At 40.8% G+C, this 18,627-nt stretch overlaps 1 long non-coding RNA gene across 1 annotated transcript in view; it reads right to left on the bottom strand.

The window, feature by feature from the left end:
- Positions 1-18,627, bottom strand: part of LOC143664993 (uncharacterized) — a 108,273-nt gene that overhangs the window by 49,089 nt on the left and 40,557 nt on the right. Inside the window, exons 2-3 of the long non-coding RNA XR_013166703.1 lie at positions 12,495-12,536; positions 5,458-5,497 (exon numbers count right to left, since the gene is read on the bottom strand). This is a non-coding gene — a long non-coding RNA (uncharacterized LOC143664993). The remainder of the gene's footprint in view (positions 1-5,457; positions 5,498-12,494; positions 12,537-18,627) is intronic.

Here is an 18,627-nt window from a genome sequence, read left to right as displayed (position 1 = left end):
TAGAGCAGAACAAGCATGTGTTGGGAATGTTTGTGTTTCTTTCTTGTAATTTTTTTTTAATTAATAAAAAAAAATGAGTAAAGGAAAAACAAAAAAAAAAAAAGATTCAATGGGAGAGTAGAGCTCTGCAACATCTCACTCTGCTATCTTGGTAACATCACTTCCCTTCGCCTCATGCTTGATTTGTTGTACTCACTTGGCAAAAGTACAACCCAGTCAAAATCTAAATCTCTACCTTCTCTAGGTCAGCCCCCAGGGAAATGAAAGCGGCTAGAAAAAGACAACCACACTGACTCTTTTCAATTTAAATTTATGACCATGAACTCAAATGGGCTCTTAGTGTCCTCCAGCAATCATACCGTCCCTCAAACCCATTCACTCTCATATTCTTCAAAAAAACTATTTTCTCTCCTCAAATTTTCATCACCTTTTCTCCATTATTACTCTCAGAGGATAATTTTTATTCCTTTTTCACTGAAAAAAAATGAAGCAATAGGAAGAAAATATCTATAGATTTCTACCATTAATGGATCTACGTAATAACATCCTCACCCACATACTTAACCTTCCCTCCTCTCACTATACAGAAACCATATATGTAATTATATCTCAATTAATTATATATCTACTGATACTATATACAATGATATTATATATAATATCAGTAGCATGTCTAGTAGGTATCTTTAGTCACACCTGCCATTCTTCTAAAACTGCTCCCATCAAGGTGACCAACAACCTCCAAGTTGCCAAATCCAATGACCAATTCTTAATCCTCCTATTTGTGACTAATAATATTATCAGCTTTATAGGATAGCTATGACCTTTTAATGAGATTTTTGAATGTTTAGAACACTTTTATTGTAAACAGTTATTGTAATTATATTTAAACAAACCAGTCTAAATATCAAAAACAGAAATACTTTCCATGTTTCCAGAATGGATAGTCTTTTGTTTTATCTCTATTTGTATTTCCGTTAAAGCTTCAGATAAATATTCCTCCCCCATAACTGAATCCCAGAAGGGAGGGGAGAGGGAGAGGGTTTGAGGCCCACATTCTTTTTTAATCTAATTTCTAAGGTCTTATTACTCAGTGGAGACCTTAATTATCCTGTATCGTGTGGGCACCTCCACAACATCAGTCTGAGAATTCATTTAACTTTTGACTGAAGGGTAACGAGATTCTCTTTCTTTCTCTCCTGATTTAAGTTTGTCAGTAGCTTTGAGAAAGTTGGAGAGTTGAAATTTTCAAACCAAAGTCAAGTTAACTAATAATTTACTGAAACTGATGCTGTCAAAACAACAGCCAAAAGTTCAGGTTATCCACATATCATATTAGATGGTTTTGGTTTGTCCCCTGTGTTGGAGTCAGAGATTCATTTCGATAATAAATGGGTTTATGAGATTTATGGACAGACAGAAAAGGGAGAAATTCTGGGCCAGTTAAGTCACAAAGAATCTCAGTTAACATCTGCATTGAACAGAGCAAAGGAAATAATGATGGGTGAATATTCTAAAAACAGTTCTATGTACTGACCAAATAAAAAAGCTCTGAACCAATAATTCTGGGCTGAAAACCAGCAGAGTTTTTGACAATGTTTTGTTCATAAAAACAGTACTTTGTAAATCTTCAGAACATTGTAAAAGCATGTTGCCAACCATTTTATCAGTCATCTTAATAAATGCGTCAGAGGATAGTTACCTATTCAAGATTCAACAAACCCTTTTTGCAGAAGACATGCTTGTCTATTCATAAAGGCTATGGAATCTACAAAGCACTAATAAGTGAGTTTACTAAAGTCACAGAATATAAGGTCAACATACAGGAATTTCTATGTACTAGCAATGAACAATTAGAAATGGAATATTTTTAAATATTTCCAATACCTTAAAAAACCACATACTTATATATAAATATAGTAAAACATGTAGGATCTGTATGCTGAAAACTGTAACATATTAATGAAAAGAAATGAAAGGAGATCTAAATAAATGGAGAGACATATTATTTTCATAAATTGGAGGACTCAACATAGCTAAGATGTCAATTTCCTTCAAACGTTTTGATTCTAGAATTTCTGAAAATTTCCTATGAAAAGGAAAGGACCAAGAATAGCCAAAATAATTTGTAAAAATAAAAAGCTGGAGGACTCATACTATCTAATTTTAAAATGATAAAGTTACAGTCATCAATACAGTGGGTATTAGCTAAAGGATAGACACACTGATGAAAAAAGCAAAAGAGAGAACCCATAAACAGACTCATACAAATAGTTATTTTTGACAATAGTGCAAAAACAATTTGATGGATGAAGAATAGTCTTTTCAAAAACTTGGCTGGAACCATGTGATACAATACGGAACCTTAGAGGTATAGCTCACACCTTATACAAAAAGTAACACAAAATGTTTTATACACCTAAATATAAAACCTAAACTATAAAGCTACATGGGGGGGCAAAACTGCAAAAAACATTTGAAATCTTGCGTTAAGAAAAGATTTCCTAGCTATGACATCAAAAGGACAATCACAAAAAAAAAAATTCATAAATTGGACTTCATTAAAATCATAAATACCTGCTCTTTGAAAGACACTGTTAAAAGAATGAAAAGATAAGCCACTGACTGGCAAAAAATATTTGTAAACCTATCTCTTATAAAATAATTATGTTCAGAACATGTCCAGAACTCTCAAAACTCAATAATGAGAAAATGACACATTTCTTTTTTAAAATAGGCAAAGGATTTGAACAAACATCTCATGAGAGAATATACACAGATAACAAATAAGCACATGAAAAGATGCTCAATATCATTACCGTTAGGGAATTTAAATTTAAACCACAATGAGATACCAGTATACAGAAAAGAAAATAACAATATTAAGTGGTGGTGAGAATGTGGAGCATCTGGGACCCATAATTCCATGGTGAGAATATAAAATGATACACCGCTCCAGAAAAGACTGGGAATTTTTTACAAAGTTAAACATACACTAACCATATGACTCAATAGTCCCACTCTTGAGTATTCACCATAAAGAAATGAAAACTTATGTTGACACAAAAATTTGTACCATACATTTATAGAATCTCTACCCATAATTGCCAGAAGTTAGGAAACAACCAATTCACTCCTTTAATGAGTGACTGGATAAACTAACTGTAGTACATCCATAGCACGGATGAAATAAAAAAGAAATGAACTACTGATGTGCACAACATGGATGACTCTCAAAGGCATTACGGTGAGCAAAAGAAGCCAGTCTCAAAAGATTACATACTACATGATTCCATTTATATGAAGCTCTGAAAAAGGCAACCTCTAGGGTCTCTTCTTCCCATGTCCAGCACACTATGTCTTGTGGTCCCAAGAAAGCATGTGAAGCATATAACAGTGGATACTTGACAAACTGGCTGGTCTATTTGTTTCTTGTTCATCACAGGTCCCATAAGATGAAACAATGTCTGTCCATCATTATTTTCTTAAGAATTAGACTAGAGTATATCCTAACAGAAGATGATGTAAAGATCTGCATATAAGAGTTCATTAAGACAGATGGCAAGGTCCACACTGATATAATCTAAACTGCTAGTTTTATAAAGCTGTGATGGCTTGGACCCATGCGCATCCCAGTAAAATATGTTCTTAAACTTAATTCATTCCTGTGGGTGAAAACCTTGCATATAGGACCTTTTGATAAGATTATTTCCCTTAAGTTGTGGACCAGCTGAATGGTGACAGGCCTGAATCCTGTCAATGAGGGACTTATAGGGAAAGCCACACAGAGAGAAACCAGAGTAAGCTGTAGGAAGTGTTCACCAGAGAGAGTGAATTGAATTTGAGGTTATGAAGGAGCTGTAATTATTGAAGCTAACTAAGAAAATGAGTTGGGGTGCACTGGAAGAGAGACAGTCAAGGACGTGAGAGGGCAGAATAATGGAAAGGTCATCTTCATCGACATTTAAACCACCAAAACACAACAGCAGAAATGTTGGGGAAAGTGACAGCCAGGAACTAAAATCTTCAAAGTACGTGGGAAAGTGATTCAGAGATCAGCAATTGACTAAAAGAAGGAACAGATTGAATTTAACCTTTTAGTTAATCTGAGTCTCAGTTTCCTCATCTGTAAACTGGAAATGGTGATAGTCCCTCCAACATGGGTTTTTATAAGGATTGAAAGAGGTGATTCAGGTAGAGCACCTTCAACACTGGGACCAGCAGGCCTCAGGGTGCAGAAATATTACAGAGGGGAAATAAAGACAACTGCGAAGTTGAGTTTATGGCTCATCTACCTCCACCTAAAGTTGAGGATCCAGAGTGTAGCTTTAGAAAGCCAAATGAGCTCTGGGATGACCCAATAAATCACAAGCATAATTCCCTAAAGATGTCCACTTCTGGCACTCTTTTAAGCATGGACCTGGCCACAACCCTCCTATCTGCAGTCACTTCCATGTCATCTCCTTCTCCCTGGGAGTACTGAGTTCTCTCTACTCCTGCCAGCCATGTGCAGATACTATAAGGCTTGTTGCTTTCCAGCCCTAATACAGAAGGCAAAAAGTAAACTACCTGTTTTGGTTGGTCTGATATGTCTCCCCTTTTTATGGCCAGGGTGGATGAAAAAGCCCAGGGAAGTGAGAGTTTAACAAAATAGAACTTTATGTTCTAAATGCACTGAACCCAGAAATATGCAGAGGTTCTAAAGCAGTACAGTCTGACTAGATCGTAGCACCAGTTCAGCTCAAGGCAGGAATTTCCACCAAGAGATGAGGTCTGTTCTAGCAGGGCTGTTTTACCAGGAACAGGGGATCATGTTCAAAGAGGCTCCTTATTCCTGGAAAAAGACAATAAAGTTGATGGGGTACCAGCTGAAAACTCGGGCAAACTGCCTCAGTGGGGCTGTAAGAATAGAACCAGTTCATGGGGGTGGGGGACAAGGGAAGGCAGTGGCCCACACTGTCCATTCTGCTGAGGTCTTGAGTCTCCCACCTCTAGCTCCTCAGGGCTCTGCAGAATATCTTGGCTGGGACAAGTTCTGAGAAAGTTTTACTTAGCACTACATTCAACCCTGAGAGTGGATCCCTAGTCTCCTACATTCCCACATTACTCAGAGACCACATTTGCCCTTTTTACAGCTAAGTTTTCATTGTCTGGTATACAACAAGCCTCAATAATGAATGAATGAATGAGTGGCAGGTGGATGTTAGGGATGGAGAGGGCACAGAGCACAGCTCTTCCTGCAGCCACCCAGCCTTGTCATACATGCCAAGACCTAAAATGCTCCAAGTTTCCTACCTGAATTTTTTTCCATGACAACCTGCCTAAGCTGAGCAGTTAATTTTCTAGCCAGCATTTCTGAAGCCTCTTTTACTGAAATTGTGTATAAAAATGAATGGCAGCCATTCTTATTTGAAAGTATTTTGATACTTTACCTTCACCTAACAAGCCTTTACTTACCTCTTTCTCTAATGTAAAGTGACATTTTGATGCAGCAGCCCTGAAAAGAGACAAGAATCATTAATTCAGAAAAATGGGTGAGCTCCTGCAGTTGGCCAGGCTCCCACCTCTTTACTAAGGAATCCAGGTTCTGGAAAAACACTGTACTCCTTTTTGCCAATTGCTATTTACCAGTCTGAGTGCTGATGACATTGATTAACATTGAAAGTGATGTTTGGCTCTTGTGTAGTTTCTGAATAGACTCGTTTCAACTAAGGAAACCTCTAGGGAAAATGTTTTGAAGTAGTGGCATCAGGGTGACATGAAACATTCTTTTGTCCAACAATCTGGATCATTATCCAGAATTTAAGCAGTTTGTTTAGGAAAGAGAGAAGTTGGCATGCTCACTAGGTAAAGAAATTACCCTCTCAGAGATCATTCAGAAAGGTATAGGGAGAGGAACAGAGAAATCCAGGCACCTGATGAAAATAAGAAGTCAGGGTCTAAAACTGATTACTAAGGAACAGATAAATTAAGAAGCTATGATTTGTCATACAAAAGGATTTAGATTTAGATTACATTTGATTTTTAAATTTATAATTTGCAAGTAGATATTCCGGGACCCGAAAGGAAAGCATACCTGTGTATGTTTTTTCCCCCCAATTTTAGTTTATCAGCCATATCTTCCCAGGAAATTTTCTGTGTGGATCAGTCACCATTATAGGTTGGTGGTAAAAAAGTGAAGTGTTATTTCCATCAGCCTTAGAAGTTGGCATCCTTATTACTCCTCCCTCATAGGACTCAGAATTGGGCAGACTACTGCTGCTTTGACAGAAGCTTCAGCAGACATCAGTTTCACATGGAGAGCAAGTTTAAATAAGAGACAGATTTCAAGGCCCCATGCCCAAGAAAACTGATCCAATAAGCTTGGTATGTGGCCCAGGAATGTGCAATTTTAGCATGAATACAAGGTGACTCTGATACAGATGGCCCATGGACCACATCTTGACAAATACTGACCTAGAGAAGATGGTCCTTTGGGTGGCTGTACCAGGAGAAATTGTCTTGTTTCTGGATCCAGTACATTCCTTTGGCTCCAAAGCACTCAGTAAACTCACTTTTGGTGGACTGCTGACAATCGACACTGCTCTGCTAGGCAAACCAATCTGTGGGGCTCAGTGTGACACATCCCTCATTTCTCTTTATTCTGTTAGAATGATTACAGGAAGTTATCTATGCAATGCAAGGATTTTGTGGTGGGCGTGCTGGACCTGTGCCGAGACACGGAAGAAGTGGAAGCAATTTTAAATGGTGATGTGAACTTTCAAGTCTGGTCCGACTACCATCGTCCGAGTCTGAGTCGGATCAAACTCGCCATTAAATATGAAGTCAAGAAGGTAAGCTTCCCCACCACTCTTGGCCTTTCTGCCGAGCATGGCTACCAGCCTGGCTTTGTGCACAACCATATTTGATGTACATACAAGGTGACTATAATAACACCAATTAACCTACTTCTCTCTAGACAAGGAATGGTAGACTTCCAAGACTGCTCAGAGCCCTTCTCACCTCCACTCCCAGCCCACCAGGAGAGAGAAAGTAATAATGACAGTCATTCTGTGAATAGGCCTTGAGTCTGGGAGACTAGAAGAAACTTTTCAGTCTCCAAACCACTGGCAGGGTCAATGTCACAGTGAGTGCTCCCAGTAGCTGGGATGTTAACTGCCAGATTTTCATAAGAAGCATATTACTCAGATTTTTCAATAGCATTTACTGTGCTTTTTCTGTGTGCCTGGGGACTAGTCAGTCAGTAAATGTTTTCATGTAGAGACGACTCGTGGCCCTGGAAAGCTTAGAAGAATTTCACTCCAAAGGTATACCAAAGTTTTAACAGGAAGCTCTAACAGACTTTTCCAAGAGTCAGTTCATTCTACCTCCTCAATCCACATCAAGGTGTCTTTAATGGTCACTGGCACCCAGGAGCCCTCAGACCCACAGTGGCTGGTAGCATTGAGGTCCTAAGGGGCAAAATCCAATTTGGTTTTCAATTCTGGAGTCTTTACAATCTGCTCCTACGTTAGATGGCATTATTCGTCGTGATAAAGACTAGAGAATTCCAAAGATTCATGTGTTAAAATATCAATGTGCTTTCCATGTAAGGTCTTGGCTGATTAATTTTTGAGGAACCCCAACCAACAATTTCACATGGTCAAAGCCAAATAGTATTTTTAATGCTCCCAAACTGGCATTTCTCATCTTCCCTGATCATCTTACTTATGTGTGGGTTAAATCAATCTTGAACAAACTACATAAACCTATCTGTAGGATTCATCTAGTAAGAACTTCCAAATTTGATAAATTCCTTCTGCCCTTTTCTTTTAATAACAACCACAAATTCTAAGGGAAAATATTTTTAGGCTGAATAATAAAGACAAAATTATTAAGACAGAAAACACGACTTTAGAGATTCATATTGGAAAACACAGAGTTGCTATGGGAAAGGGAGTTTCAGAATGCAATTTCAAAACAATCTTGTTTTCTTAGGTTCTGGGGAATTTATTTTTCAGCCTCATCCTAAGTGAAGACCCCAGAATTCATTTCTTGAAGTTGTCAAGATATTCATGATCTTGGGGTTCAAACAAACACTGCTGTGGAAATGGTTAAGAAGAGCTTGAGTTTCAGGAACCACAAGCATCCCCTTCCTTCCTTCCCCAACCCAGCATAGGGTAGAAGGTAAAAATATCTTTGAAAACTCAAAAAGCTGTAGATGCCTAGCATTTCCCAATTTATATTTACAGTTTTAGCTATTCATGACATGTAGGTATTTGTCACTTTTCTGAAACACAAACTCAAATCTAACAAAACTTGATTAAGAGGACAACCCCTCAGCTAGTCCACAAGTCTGGCCGCTACTCCATAGCTACAGGCTCCCACTCCCCGTCAATCTCATTGTTAATTACCAAGTATAAAACGGCTTCTGAATGAGAAGAAAAAGTAAAGCACTACATGAACATCATCATTTGGGCCAGAATAAAAAGGTTTTATGAGGAAAATTATTCGCTCTAGTGGTGTTTGCCAATTAGGAGAGTTATAAAAGTCACAGGAAATATCCATCATAAATGTCAAGTGTCTGCTGCAATCCATAGGTAGAAAGATGATAAACGACCTGCAAAAAATGTCACCCTCATTCCTTTCAAAAGCTTCAATGAATAAATTCTCTCAAACCATGTTTGCCATCAAGAGAATGCAGACATTTTCATAGTTTAACATTTATTCTATCATGAATTATTGGTGAAAATACCTAATATTAAAAGGCTTACCAATGTTATAACGGGCTTCCATTTTTTAATTTATAAGCATACCTATTCTTACTTGAATCCAACCCTGTGTCTTCAAGTTATGAGATGCCTAGCACCGAGATCTATTTACAAGTACATAGTCCTTTATGTGAATGGTTGCCTGCCTTCAGATACCACCCTAATGTCTAGCCCTGTGGCTGGTTTGATCATAAAATCACCCTCCTTTAGGAAAAGATGATTATCCTGCTCTGTCACAAGGGACCACCAGTCACAAACTGCAACCAGCCTGGTCCTCATACTTACTAGCTATGTGATCTTGGGCAAGTCAGTGAAACTATCATTGAAGCCTCATTGCCTATCTGTAAAATGGACATATAAGCTCTTCTTCACAGTTTTTTTGTAACTTTCAAATGAACCATTATAAGAGAATATGCTCTGGAAACCATAAAGTTCTGTGCAGCTCCAAGTGATAGCATTATTGCTGTCACTCAGTGATGACCACTTCCTTTGGACCAGCGCATCCTTCTAGTCCTGGAGGCATTTCCTAGCTTATCTTTCTACATCTTCTCCCCAAAGAAGGCTAGAAATGTGTTCCTGGCTAATGACATGGTCCCTACAGCCTAAAAATTTTCCCTGAAAGTCCAAAGGCTCATGTTCGTGAAGTTGGGGTTGCTGTCCGTGACCTCTGCCTAGATTAACTCAGTCTCCACAGTAACCCAGACGGACATATCATCTGAAACGTTAACTGCGAGGTTTGGGAGACAGTGTTGAAGATATTGGTAAGAAGAGGCCCTATGAGATCAGTCCTGGGTTCCAACTATGTCTTCACCATTTATCTATGGGGTCACTTGAACAAGTCACTTGGCCTGTCTTTGTCTCACTTTTCTTATCAGTATGGTTGAGATAATAATGCCTACTTCACAGGATTATGATGAGAATCAAATGGGATAAAGCATGCATACCTCAAACATTCCCAGGCTATGGGTAGAAATGAGGCAAATTTAATACACATTGCACTGGTTTACAGTCTGCAGTTCCCTAAGAATCCAAGCTCACCTTATGAAGAAACAGGGATCAGACCCTCCTCCACCAGAGTAGTAGCAGTCACACCTACACTCAAATGTGACTTTGCTTGTACCCTGTGGCTAAACAATCTCTCCAACTTTAGCTTGAAGCCTTTCTATATAGGCCTTGACCTTCTTCTCCAGGACATGTTGGGTAACAGAGTCCTTGCTGTCTTCTTTATCTCTATCTCTGTCCCCAGAGAACCCCATGTTTAGAAGGATGCCTAAACATCCTTCTCAAAGGCCCTCTTCTCTCCCTGCATGTCAATTCTAAATAAATGCCTAGTGGACGTCCAGTCCCACCAACTGGGCAGACCCAGCCAGTCTCAGAATCTCACTTTAGGCTTAGCTGGGACCCAGGCTGCCACTACAAAAGGAATCCAGCACCTGGCACATGGTCATTGTTAGTGACAGGTAATAGAAACCCAAACACAGGTCCTGGTCCTAGGTGCTCTGCTCAACTTCTAATGGAAGACACACATCTGAGCTCTTCACTCTCTTCCTTCCCTCTCTCTTTTCTGTCCCCTCTGGCATTATAGGGATAATCTCATTCTTTTCTTCCCCTACATCTTCCTTCTTCCTGACTCTAGGTCCGCCTTAATGATTAGGGATATCTCCTAATCACTGCAGAAGAGCTCTCTGACCATGAGTCCTCCAAGTTCAACTGCCAAAGGAGAGTGAGGCATAGAGACCCAGAAAGTCCCATTTCGTATAATACAAGTTGGAGGGCCTCTTGGACATAAATAAACAAAGGTTTAGTACTAAAAAAAGACAAAGACTGATCTTCTTTTCCAAATATATTATCCCATTGCAGAAAGCATTCTGTGATTGGGTGGTAACACTAACAAAGGCAGTGTATTAAATCTGACAAATGATTTTAACCACTATGAGTGACTCTGATACCTAGCTCAGCCTGCCAGGGATCCCAAAGAAAACAAGACACAGTCTTGCCCTCAGAATCATCAAAAATCTAAATTAGTGGGTAAGTTGAGGACAGACAGCCAACAACTATAACAATGGTAGCCTCTGCAAAGGGGAGAGTCCTTTAAGAAATTCACCGAGTTCTCAGTGCTCACCTCTTTCAGACTTCCAGGTACTCCTCATCAGTTGTAGCATCTTGGGATGTGGTTTGTGAGTCTGTGCTGCCCTCTTCATCCCATTCTCGATTTGGAGGACTTCTAATCATGGTGCCAGCCATCTTTCTTTCCAACTTATGAAAACCCAACTCTCCCTAGGAAACAGCTTCACGTTTCCCCAGGCTTCCACTTTATTTTATTAAATAAAGACCTAAGACAAGACCATAAGGAAGAGGGAAAGAGTGCAGAGGGAACAGGACAATCATCACTAGCCCTACCTCAATGACTCAATTCCTTTTTACTTCATACTGTTATATTAAAAAATATATATCCCTTATGATTTTCATTCATTTATTCATTTATCATTTAACAAACATTCACTGAAGTTTACTCCACCACCAGCTCTGTGCTGAGTTCTAGGTATACTGAGAAGACCAACACCCAGGCCTTGTGCTTGAGGGGCTCATGCAGCATTGAAGAGAAATGTGTGGCACAGGACTTACAATCCTGTGTGAGCAGGGTACACTGGAGAGGAAGGGGGTGCATGGAGGATGAAGAAAGCACTGACTGTGTCCCAGCTCTGTCTGAGACCCCAGGAGAGGCCTCCCAGAAATGGAAATATTTGTTATAGGGCTCAGAGGATGAGATGTGCTGACAGAATGCCAGCCTAGGCAGAAAGAGGTGGAATTGAAAAGTCACAGACACTGAAGAAGAGCGGCATGTTCAAGGAATATGTCTAGAGTGCAACAAATGTTTCCCTGTGGATATATCACTGTGGGGAAAGGATAGGCTGGAAAGAGAGTCAACTGTCCCATCCTTGAGGGTATTACATGTCATAGACAGGCACCTGGACTCTTTATTACCAGCCCTAACCAAGAGAACTTTCTGTGATGATGGACATGCTCTATTCTCTGCTGTCCAAAATGGTAACCACTAGTCACTCGGGGGTAATTAGGACTCGAAATGTGGCCAGAGTGACAAACAAACTGAATTTTTAACTTGTAAAAATTTTTAAATTATTTTAAATTTCAATAGCTGCATGTGGTCAGTGGCTACCATATTGGACAGCCCTATATATACCTTCGTTCATACATTCAGTAACCTTTCACTGAGTGACTGCAAAGTGCTGTGAGACATGGTGGGGAATGAAAATACACAGATGATCTCAGCCATGTCTAATTGTGAAGACAGGCATTAATCAAAGCATCCCACAAATAACCTGTGGAATTGCAATTGTAGCTAGTGCTTTGAAGGAGAACATGATGTAAGAACGTTTAAGGTTGATGAAGGTTTCTCTGAAGAATTCATGCTTGCTGTGAGAGATAAAGGAAGAGAAAAATCTAACCAGAAGTGGGGAAGGTATTTCTACCAGAGAGAATAGTGTGTTCAAAGGACCTGTGGTGAGAAGGAATACAGCATATAAGAGGAGCTGAAAGAATGTGAATATGGCCAAGTCAGAAAGCATGAAGGGGAGTGATGTATGGGATGAGGCTAAAGAAGGAAATAGGGACCAGAACCATATAGAGCCTTGTAGACCATGCTAAAAGATTTTATCTTTTTTTTTTTTTGAAGCAATAGGGAGCGAGGGCAGGCCACAGTGGCTCAGCATTCAGAGTTCTCACCTGCCATGCTGGAGACCCAGGTTCGATTTCCAGTGCCTGCCCCTGCAAATAAAAAAAAAAAAAAAAGCAATAGAAAGCTATTGGAAGACTTTAGGCAAGAGTAGCTATAAAGATTAGAATAAATGGAGGGGCAGCTTTTCATCTGAAAAAGGCTGGAAGTCAAAAAGGACAGGTATATATAAAGCCCAGAACATGAGTAAGTGGTAGAATGGACCAGAGGGCAGAGGTCTCCCCGACCAAAGGAGGAGGATGCCGGGGTAAAGTGCAAGGACAGTAGGGCCTTTGGGCACACGCATGCTGTGCCCCATAAAGTGCTGGAATCAAATACCCTCCAGCCTTTGGGTTCAATTATGAAAGACAAGGAAAACTTGGAACCATGGACAACCCCAGAACTCCAGATTCCAGGTTCCTTTAACAATAAAGAGAAAGGAAAGAAGAGGAGCAGAGGAATATTTTACTGCATAAATTTCCCAGGATACCACAAAGGAAGCAGAAGAAAACTATAAGGAATTGACAGAATCTTGTGACTATACCAGGTATCCTTGAAAGCCAATGCCTGTCCACACAGCCAAAAAGAAATCCTTTCTTTGTTTGGACCCTCCTCCCACAAGTCAGCCTCCTGTAGAGGTACTTGTCAGGAGATCCATGGGCCCTGCAGTGTCTCCACTCAAAACACGGACTGTGCTCTTTCCTCATGGACAAAATAAACAAAGGAAGTGGCTACCCCTAACTCCCAGCGGCCAACACCCAAGCACTTTAGCCTGGACTGAGTCCTTAAAGACCAGCTGATAGACAACAGTCCTGATGTCTGCTCCCATGACCTATCCCAACATGCCTCAGAAACACTTAGCTTTGGCCACAAACGTCAACCTCCAGGCATGAGCCAAGTGTGCCTATAGGAACTCGAAAGGCAGCCCACAGCCTGTCGCACATAGATTGGCGAGGGATTCTAAAGTCAGCATCCTGGCACCAAGCAAAAGGACTTTCCAAATCCCCAGCCAGACTTGCCAGAATCCCCAAAAGAAACCTAGACCTCGCTCATTTCAGGCACCTGTGGTAGCTAGATTCAATTGTCAACTTGGCCAGGTGAAGGCACCTAGTTCTGTTGCTGTGGACATGAACCAATGAATGGTATGTGAACCTCATCTGTTGCTGATTACATCTGCAGTCGGCTAGGAGGCGTGCCTGAATGATGTCTGATTTAATTGGCTGGTGCTTAAATGAGAGAGCGCAAGGTAGCACAGCCCAAGCAGCTCAGCATACCTCAATTCACCACTCGCAGCTCAGACCGGGCCTTTGGAGATACAGAAAGAAATCACCCAGGAGAAAGTTGTTGGAACCCAGAGGCCTGGAGAGAAGGGCAGCAGAGACCATCCTGTGCCTTACCACCTCTGAAAGAACCTCAGTTGAAAGTTAGCTGCCTTTCCTCTGAAGAACTAACAAAATAAGCCCCCTTTTATTAACAGTCAACCCGTCTCTGGTGTGTTGCATTCTGGCAGTTAGCAAACTACAACAGCACCCCCAGAGTCAGAGTCTTGATCTGGGGGCAGCCCATATTCTCCAGGCTCCCCCCAGTACAACTATGCTAGAACACAAAGAGGCATCCAAAGGAATAATGAGGGCAGTTGTACAGGTGACGAGCATAGACCTCCAGGATCAAAATGACAGACCTCACCAGAATATTGTCTGGGCCTGCACCCCTCCCAACTTCTACCACCAATCCATGGTCCAGGCAAGCCCCTCAGAACCGTCTTCTCCAGATTGAAGAATGGTGGTAGAACACCAGGTTTAGAACTTTCCCTCCTCCCAACCTCCTGAGAAGCCTATACTTCCTGATCAGAGTCCTCATGTCTTAGATGAGTCTGAGGCTCACCATCCCCAGGGCCCTCTGAGTGTCTTCTATGAGTACTTTCTGTTCTCTCTAAGTATAGTGACTGGGAGTGAGATCCCACATAACAGGGAAGATTCAACCTCCCATCTTATGATAATGTCAATAGGAAGCTATGAAATCAATTTGCATATGTGTGCAATTGACTGAATTTTGGGAGACTGTGGCTGAGTGTGACCACTCAGGGGATTCTTCAACTTTCAAGCAGTTCTTGTCCTGGCAAGAGAGATTTTGATCTTTAGAAGTATTTCAGTGGCAACTACTGTGGAAAATAGTCTCTTGGACCTTAGTTACTAAATTTCATTGCATGTGTTTTAAAATTTTCATTCAGTATTTAATAAATTAATCCAGTTATAAAAAAGGGCGGGAATGGATGCAGCATATTTGTTGACCAAGAAGAACAGAATATTAGGATAGACTAAATTACGCTGTGTTGACAAATAAAACCAGAGTCATAGTGGTTTTTAACAACAACAAAGGTTCATTTCTTGCATATTCTATGCTTCCATCTTGGGACAGAATTCACTCAGAAACCCAGGTAAATGGAATAGCCACGATTTCAAATGTTTCCACCACGCCAGGAAGAAAACCAGCTCTGTAATCTCACACTAGAAACTAAATGCTTTAATCTGGAAGTGACACACAACATTTCCACTTTTAAGTCATGGTCAAGAACTAGTCACAACACCCATCCCATTACAAGAAGGGTGAGGAAGTGGAATCTATCATGTTTCTGGAAGTAGGAAAAAAAAAAACAACAGAGCTATTTGGAAATGGCTCTAATTATTAACACAGGAGAAAAAAGTTCAGGGAGTTCATACTGATCGCATCAATAGCTCTGTAAATAGCAAGCATAATCAGCCTCTGAGGGAGAAGGCAGCCTGAAGAAAGTAAAAGGGTTTGGGGACAAATACTGTGGTAGATGGGTGAGATTACTGAAGAGGAGATAAAATAGTCCAGCCAAGACTAGGGATTATAAATCTTTTGACAAGAGCCTGTGTGCTTAATAAAAATGGAAAACCTCCAAGGACCTCAATCCCTGCTATCATCATCATCATTTGAAGACTGTACGATGGACCTGGGGCCTAAAATGCATATGCTGTGCATACAGGGCACAGCACAATGGAAGCTTCTCCTCTGAGAGGAGTGCCCACCCCAGGAGCAAGCTTAGAGGGAAGGGTGTGGTGGACTCGTGTCACTACTCTGCCTAAGCAAGGCCAGGGCCTTTGGCCACACCACAAGTCCCTTTGCTTCTGACTCCCAAAAATGACCATCTTATGCTCATTTTACTATCATGTCACAATTTTTCTGCCTTTAAAAACTAGAAGAAAATAAAGCCTATTGTGTAGCAGTATAGAGCCATGGCCTAGAGCCTGACTGCCCAAGTCCTCCACTTACTAGAGCTATAGCTTTAGACAAGCTTTTTAATCTACTGGCCTGCTCCAACCCTCAAAAGAGTCTCCTATCCTGAATATTGCTAAGAATACTGCTAAGAGAAATTATGCAGTAGATGTATAATTGGCTGAAATCCCTCTCCCTGGTGCAGTGACCACAGGTAGGAACATAAGAGAGAGATGGCAGATGACATCTGCTGGGGTTCAGTTTCATTTCCTCTGTCTACACAAAGCACAGGCCCAGTCAGTAAGCAAAGGGGACCTGGGGACACCGGGGCTTTCTGGAGGACGTCTGAGAAACCGGTCAGATGCTCACATGCTCTAAGCAGATATTCTCCCCCTGTGTTTACATGCTGAGCCATCGTTTTAACAGATGCTCCAAGTTAAGAAGATCAACATTGTCATAAAGACAGTCTGGCTGGTCAGGCACCACCCGAAATTGCACCACACGAAACCCATTAGCTGCCAAACACAATTGGGATCCAATGAGTCAAAAGCATCCATCATCATCTCTTTTGGGGGATTCCTTTAAACAATTCAAGGACTCTAGCCTAACCACATGGCACACAAATGATCACTGTCCATTAATCTCCCAGATCAGAAAAGCTATCTTCTGTATGAGGAAACCTTTTTTTCTCAAGGAGCAAATCTCAAGAAGAAATAATCCAGCTGATAAGTATGAATCATGCCCACTTTTCTGCCTGGAAAAACTCCCAAGAGAAGAAAAACAGAATCTGCTGGGTAGCAGTATATAGTGTTGTGACTGGAAGCCTGACTGCCCATGTTCAAATCCCAAGTCCTTCACTTACCAGATACATGGCTTTAGACAAGTTATTTAACTCTGGGCCTCAGTTTTTCATCTGCATAAGGGAATAAATAACAGTATCTATAAATAAACCTCAAATAGTGTTTATTAACACATATATTTGGAAGATACTAAATGCTCACAATAAATGGAGGCTGTTTGCCATGCTGGCTTTACAGGAAGAGCTACCCTTAAAACTAAACTGGGTTTTCTTAATCTCAGCAGTACTAACATTTGGGGCCAGATAATTATTCGTGGTGTGGACTGTCCTGAGCATTTCTGGTTGTTTAGCAGCAACCCTGGCCTCTACCCACTAGATGCCAGTAGCATCCCATGCCAGTTGTGACAACCAAAAATGTTCCCAGACATTACTGAATGTCCAGGGGAGGGGAAAGGAATACAAAATCATCCACTGTTAATCTCTGGACTAGTTTTCAGGATTGAGGCCACAACCTCAGAACTGTAAGCCTTTGAGGACAGGATTGTAGCTATCCAAGGATACATTCTCTCTCTCCAGATCAGTGGATCTCAAAATTATCTGCATAATGCAATCTCCTGGGAGCTTTGTAAAGAACACTAATGTCTGGCCCTACCCACATAACTTCTAATGCAGTTGGTCTGCATGGGAATCCAGAAACTGGTATTGTTTCAAGACTCCAGTGTTCTTAAGTTTTTTAAAGGCTGATCACCTGGAAGTGAGAACCTCTCCTCATTCACCTTAGTCTTTGAGGTCCAACTACAGCACTCACCTGCATAAAATGTGCAGCCTCCATGTTGAATAAATGAATCAATGGATGTGTTCACTGGGAGGCTATAGGTTTTAATGTTTCTCAAAATATTGGTCCTTCCCTTTGTGATTAAAAATCCATATAACAGAATTCAGATGATGCTCTAGCCTGCCCCCAGAGTGTGACAGCATCATCTCCATTCCTTGATTGCTGAACCTGTGTCTCTCTGGGTTTGTGACTCTGGAAAAGAGCTCTTACTATCTAGGGAAGCCCGGCACTGGTTCCGGCTTCCCAGGCTCAGGGGTGGAACAGAGTTCCACAGTGGGTCTCAGACATGGTCCTGCCACTCCCTAGCCCAAGAGCGGCTGCCCCCATCTCCCATGCATACACCCAGCGGGGCTCAACAGTAAGACTGAAAAGCAGAATGCTTGGGGCCTCTGCTCTGTTCTTCCTCAAGAATGCTGTCAATCATCTGACACTACCTTGTCTAAGGTGCAAATACTGTTAGGTATTTGCACAAGTGATTTCAGATCCTTAAAGTAAGGGTTGTCACAACAGGACAGAAAACTATTGCCTTTTTGATTATTGTGCTGCCTTGTGTTGCTTTTGAAAGGCTGATCCTTTCAGGTATTTTTCTTCTTCTTGGTTACCATGTTTGCTAAGTCACCTAGCCTTAGTTTGTGCAACTATCATTAGATTCACCATGGGTTGCACTAGTCAAAACCTGGCAACTATTACATCCTGATTTGGGGTTAGCAAGAAGAAAGGGATCTGAGGCACATTCAAGGAAGGAACATAAATCTCAATGTCCCCAAGAAATACATGCAAATCAGATGCATTTATTGGTCTAAAGTAGAAAGAACAAGAAGCCATTTTCAAATACTGTCACTCTTTTCCCAGACTCAAACAGATCTTAGAAATTACAGTCCCCCTAAGGACCTGTGACTAACTATAGCAATTAAGCTAAAGACCAACTATGCATTTCTATCTCATTATTTCTGTGCTAAATGCTCACATATGGATTCAGAGTTTTAATGAGCATTTGATCTTTCATATATACACCCTATTATGTACCAAAATGCATTATTCTTTTATTAACATTCATCTGCCTAAGGTCACTTGCAAATTTTCTTGATGGAAGGGCAGTTTTGTAAATAAAATTGTAGATGACAATCTTTGATTAATAAGGATGCTTTAATTTACATAATCCAAGCCACCAACCTCTTGCCTAGATGATTACAATCGCCTTTAATGGTTTTCCTATCTCTAATCCACTCCATCCCTCCCCTGCCCCACAGGCACAGATGCAGGAGTCAAA

This window comes from Tamandua tetradactyla, chromosome 20 (assembly GCF_023851605.1).
Source record: "Tamandua tetradactyla isolate mTamTet1 chromosome 20, mTamTet1.pri, whole genome shotgun sequence".
Lineage (NCBI taxonomy): Eukaryota > Metazoa > Chordata > Mammalia > Pilosa > Myrmecophagidae > Tamandua > Tamandua tetradactyla.
This window is presented reverse-complemented; position numbering and strand designations above follow the sequence as displayed.